Source organism: Diadema antillarum, unplaced genomic scaffold (genome assembly GCF_040938485.1).
Source record: "Diadema antillarum isolate AM-2024a unplaced genomic scaffold, OU_Dant_1.0 seq00000527_RagTag, whole genome shotgun sequence".
Classification (NCBI taxonomy): Eukaryota; Metazoa; Echinodermata; class Echinoidea; order Diadematoida; family Diadematidae; genus Diadema; species Diadema antillarum.
The window spans coordinates 1,080,186-1,086,749 of NW_027271479.1; positions in this window are offsets into that span (position 1 = coordinate 1,080,186).

Below are 6,564 nucleotides of genomic sequence, written 5' to 3' on the forward strand. Positions count from 1 at the left end.
CCAGACGTTGGGGGTTTGCAATGTTCTCATTACCGGAGAGAAAGTGGGCCAGTCGACACTTCTACAGCGATTAGCGATTGAGCCTTTTCAGCCGCAGGTAATGTACACAATGATCCGCACGATATACGTCACTCCCACAACCCAGTTTCACTAATCTATATTCAGTAGATTAAGAAGGAGAAAAAGGGGAAATATTTGTCCATGTATTCTGCTCATGTTCAACGACATCACCTCATAGTTCGTTCAATAGATCAGAAACCCCCCCCCCAAAAAAAAAAAGAAGAAGATTTTAGTGTGATATACTTTTTGACATTATGATTTATGGAGATAAGTAGATTTTTACTGGCAATTCTCCAATCAACTTTTTATCATTCATATTTTCTTTACTGTTTATTGCATGTTGTATTAGTAATCTTGAGCAGAGACAAAAATTAAATGAATATTTTGTCGATATCGGATATAAGGATGTAGAATATCAAGGTTTCATATTTTGTCTTCAGATAATTATTTCAGTCAGAAACACATACAATGGAAATAAACACTATGTTGATTTTGTTATTTCACACTCGTTCATTAGTTTGTGATTGGAGAACAACATCAAATCACTATACTGTGATCAGAAACTCTTACCTTACCCTCCTCCTGTCTTTTAACATGGTTACAGTCACATCAAAATTATCAAAACTTTAAGACTTTTATGTACAAAAAAAAAGTAGATTAAAACGTGAATTATGAAAAATTATGTCAATTGTTATTTCTGTTTCGTCAATAACAGATATACAACTGTGGCACTCCATAACATCTTCATCGAATATCAATGAAACTGTTCTGATTTCATTTCACTCTTTATCAAAGTCAATTCAAATATGGATATGGAGTAGAGTTTCTCTTTAATCACATATCATTGTTGCTCCTTTCCCTCCAAATTTGATGGAAAATATATCCAATATCGAGACTGGATAGTTCTTTTTGTCCAAGAATTCACATTTCACAACCGTTTCCATGACACTTGCTCCTGCGACAATACTTGTTCCCATGAAATATCTGCACGCTATACAACAGCCAAACATAAAACCCATCCACAAACATTACCCTATATATACCTAAAACCCTATCACAACCCTAACCCTAGCCCTATAAGTCCTTGGAGAAAATAAAACAGGAGCAATTGTCGCAGGAGCAAATTGTTGTGTCACCTTATCAACCACAAACAACCAGTTCTACTCAAATTGGAGTTCTTCACTCTTAATGTTTTTTTTTCTCCTTTTCATAATTATTCACTCAAGTACTTATGGATATCACCATAATGATAAAAGGGCCTAGACATGTCCGTTGTATCAGAAGGTGCAAAAAACTTACAGCTGCTGGAATGTACGGAGCGTGGTAAATGACGTCATCGAATATATCATGTGAGATCTCAGTTTGACCTGTCACTCAATGTCTCGCTCCTTCTAAATGTCAAGTAAATAGGAATAAACGTGTCTATCTCATGACTATATATATCATGAAAACTGTAGAATGCACAGCAACTCGGGTCCCCCGCAGTAGAGTGCTATAATTATACTATACAGGGAGGTGGGAGAAAATAAGGTATATTTTAATCTCACCTCCCTGTACTAATGCAGAACTAATCAACAACTGATCCGTAAAAGCTGAGTAATCGTAGATCTTTTAGGCAATGGCTGCGTTGTTTACGGTAGTAGGGAATCATGTTAATTTATGCCCTGACACCCATAATTGTATGGAGTGTCGATTATTTGATTTACACAGCTGATGGCAAGTACCGTCTGCAAAGTATTAACCTGTCAACTCCTGGGGAAATTTAATGTAGAAAAATATGTTAGTCCCTTCCACCTCCCTGTTTAAAATGACAACTCAGAATTTTACGCCGTGTCCTGTATTGGTAGAATACTAGATGGAACTGGTTAAATTCTTTGAAACTGCACAAAGAAGATTCTAATGCCAAATTTTTAATGAGATGTTGACTTTATTGGCTAATATGTCTTGGCAACCTTGGGATTGGTAAGAGATAGACCGTTTCAGAGGCTTGAGACAATTCTACAATGTACAACTAACAAACGAGACCATGCATATCTTTTTAGTACGGTACACTGACAATGGATAGCCAAAATTAGGAATAAGAATATTGACTTCAACTCTTTAATCATTATCATTATTATCATGATAAGTAGAAGTAGCAGAAAAACATCATCTATTTATCCAATGCTTAAATCTTTGGTCTTCGGAAGGGACCTGCCTGTTTTTAGGGCACCGTTTTGTGAAAGTTGTCAGCTCTGACAAGTTGTCGGTCTCTGACAATAATTACCATAGTAACTGTCAGTGACCAGAATTTCTCAGCTAGTCAAAACCAAGGATTTTACTGACATTGTCAGAGCTGACAACTTTCGTGAAACGGTACTCAAGTGGTAGTAAGACTTCTCCATCAGCATACAGCTACTCCCAAACCTCCCTGTCATTCCTGCATCTCCTGTACATCTGTTTCGAAGGGAATTACACGAGTGCAACATTTCGTCCAAGGATGTATAAATAGGATTGATTTTTTTTTTCAATTTTCCCACTATAACAGAACCCTTTCAACAACTGCACGTAGACGAATTTTCACATGTGAATTTTTACAAATTAGATTTTGTATGTGAATATTCATCTACATAGGCTACATTGGTTCGAAGTTTTCTGCTATAGTGGGGGGGGGGTCTGGATTCTTTACATGGAGTATATCCTTGCACTATATTACAAATTGGATGAAAAAGTCTGTGTATTATTTCAGCTAAGCATTTCCTTGAGATTTACATGTTATTTTTTATGTTGCATGTCATCGGGAACTATAATATCATGATGTTGTGTCTATATCATGACGTCAATTTCGTACAGAAAGGGAATATGATCAATATCTTTAGAAGAAATCTAATAGGCCACCATGGAAGTAGTTGAACCGCAGTGACAGAGGTTTTCATAAAACAAATCCACATAAAAGCTGAAAAAAGAACCAAACAGAATAGCTAAACGAAAACAACAAGGCTTACCAGTAAGTAAAATGGAGAGCAAAATAAGAAGCAGCTCAGGATGCATGAGTCTCACTGACGAGTTCAAGAAGAACGGAAGACGACGTGATATTATTGGAGTGACCATGAGACTGATTAGCGGGCTAATGTGTCAATACCGGAGTAATCTTTTCTGGTCAAACTTCTCTAGTTGTCCCTGTAATGGACTCCAGACGAATGATATTCAATCCGCTTTTTGAGGTCTCTGTCGCGGATGATTTTCATATAATATACAGCATGCCGCCCCCCCCCCAAAAAAAAAAACCCAAAACAACAACAACAACAACAACAACAACAACAACAACAATCGGATTTTCGCACTGATAACTCCCAATGTGATTAAACCGTCTAAATGCTACTTCAGGATCTTAAAATATAACATCTTAGCTCTTCTTTTCTTTTCGGTTTTTTTTTTCGGGTTTTTTTTTTACAGAAAATCCCATTCAATTTGGTTCAGTAGTCACAGAGATATGTGGATTGTTGTAAAGCATGTCATAGGTCAGATTCTTTCAAGTTTAGCACTTGGATGCTCTTGGAACTGCATATCAATGTGTAAAGATAATGGGCAGAACTTGGAGGGAAGGGATTCCTGACATCCTCTACAAAACTCCTTATTTCTCTTTGACCACTGAAAGCAAATCGAGTGGGGTTTTCTGTAAGATGTAGGCAATGAGTTATAGTTTCATACCCTGAAGTTGTATTTGGACTGATACGCTATTTTTTAAATCATCATTGCGGAGGGTCCCGTTGTATTTTTTCCCTTTTTTTTGGGGGGGGGGGGGCATACGATACAACAACCATCCAGCTGTGGGATTCCAGAGTAAACTAAAACTGGACAGGTGCTGCAATGAGTTTTACTGTCTGACTGTGCTAAGATCTGGACAGTGGATATAAGTCTCTGGACTTTCAAACAGGAATTGAGTCTGATTTCTATCCTCTCCCCAGACCTAGTGAATACATCCTTGAACATGAAGTTTTAGCTACTTGGTCCATTTTGACCAAGGTTTTTAAATGGGTACCAACCAAGGTGATCTATCATTTGGTCTACTCCCACTTCGTCTAACCATTCATTGTTAACCCACATGGTTTAATCCCGTTTCATCTATGACCAGTTCGTCTAATGACCATTTAGTTCAATTGAAACTTAGCCTCATTACCAGTTGGTCTACTTCCAGATGAGCTATTCCCATTTCGTCTGAATACCCACAGTTAATTAGACAAAATTGGGAAAAATCCAAGGAGACAAAATTGCGATTAGACCATCTGGTCGTTAGACGAAACGATAATTAGCCAAACTGGGCATTAGACCAAGTGAGGATTAGACCACATTAGACGAAATTGATAGTAGACAAAATGAGTTTAACCGTATAGTGGTGTTAGACGAACTGGAAAGTAGACCATCTGATATTAGACCAAGTGACAATTAACCCCAACTAACACGGTTGAGTAATGATAACGGTGATAATGGTCGTCCAATAAGCAGTGTTATTTTCCTGTCATCAGTGTGCTTTATACCTATCAATTTGTTTTTATTCATCCATTGATTTTTGTGAACCATTTCCATTTTTCCTTCTTTTCGGATTATTTTTTCCCTTATGAATAACCCCCTCATTAATTCATCGATTTATTGATCAAATGCATCAGTCTTTCATTCATTTAACACTGATCTAAATAGTAAAATCTAGGGATTATGTTGCTGGAGGGCAGATTAGAGTTACGGGGGGGGGGGGGGGGGAGGTGGAAGCAAGAGCGCACCTCCGTAAGAGGAAATAAAAAAACCAACCCAACAATTTAAGATTCCATTTGGACAAGACATTTCTTATGTTCCACATTGAACAAACAAAATATAATGATTAAGGAAACAAATCGCCACTTTCAAGTTCATAAGACTTTAATAAGCTCTCGAGCTGGTTATCAGGTTGGCGCACCAAGTTTAACGTTTAATCTTGGCCAAATGATTAAAGGGATCGTACAGTTTTGGTTGAGACCTAATTTCAGGTTTCTAACATTTTTGGTGAGATAATGAGAAACCTCTTATGAAATATGAAAGAGCATGTAGTTCCATGAGGAATTCAACGTTAACTAGTATTTGATGAAAATTGGTTTAGAAATGGCTGAGATATCAAAAACAGAGCGATTCTAATGGAGTGTGGGACCCATCTTTTATTACGATCGCTTTGTTTTACTTTGTTTTTGGATGTTTCAGTCCTTTTAGGAGAAATAGATTGGGAGAGAGAGAGAGACAAAGAGACAGAGAGAGCGTGTGTGTCTGTCTGTGTGCGTGTGTGTGTGTGAGAAAGAGAAAAGGGATTTAAGTTATACTTAGTATATAATTTCATTTTCATTCGTGTAATAATATCATGTTCGCATTCACCAGAGTACAATGTCTTCCAACTTTCAAGAGCATTGGATGCGTTCCCATCAGATCTCCTCCAAGGCATGCCTACACCCTGGCAAGCTTTGCTCGCAGAGGTCGTCGACTCGACGTTCGTCTGGACTGTGACGTAACGGCCTGATCGTGGGCCGACGATAGGCGTCGCTCCATCGTCACTCTCTTCAGTGTGTTTGAACGCGCGGGCAGTTATTTCCTCCAGTAATTGAAATACAACAGTGAACCGTTTCGGAGAGACGGAAAGAGAGAGGGAGAGGGAGAAATTTTGCCGAAACATTTTGAGTATTCCCTGGATGGTACACTCGAAGTATTCCCAGGTATGGCGACGTGCTATGGCAACGAAAAACACATGAAAAGGGAGAAAAAGTTAGTGTTTTTAAGCCAAAATTTGGAAATGCAGACAGGACTGAAAATTCCGAGGCTGTGCTATGGGTCGTTGTTTTCATCAACAACACGACCCAAATGGTCTGCTTGTCTTCGAAAGCGTGTTATCCCAGTGAAGATTGTCAGTGTTATTGATAGTTTTGTGAAAGAGGAACGAACTCCCCGATTTTTGCAGAGATTACTGATTCATACATAATCAATAGAGACATAACCCAAATTCATAAAGTGTAGCTTGACACTTTTTGTAAAGATCGATTACGATTCGGATTGGTTTGCAAAGCATAACACTTTAGCACCTAACTGTGCATATTCGAAAAAAAAAAAATCGCATAATTATTGCAACGCGGGAAACGTCTAAGTCAACGAATGAAAGAAGAAAGCTTAGAAATCAGTTCCCATGCTACCAAACGTTCTTCTGCATTCTTGGTGAAAGGAAAGTCGCTGATTCCGGTTTGTTGTTGGTATGATGGAATGTGACTGAAAGTACCACCCCCCCCCCCTATATATCTATAAGGTACATTACACGTTTCGATTTATAAAAGCATTCTTTGATGAGTCACCTTGAATCCCAGACATTAGACTCAACATAATTACTTTGTCATCGCAGTGGCATCCATACATTCTGACTAAGATTGCAAAAAATCTCATCACATACAACCATATTACGATTCTGTTATTGTTTTTTAAACAGTTATTAGTCGTCAGTTTCCGTTAGGTATAAAACAG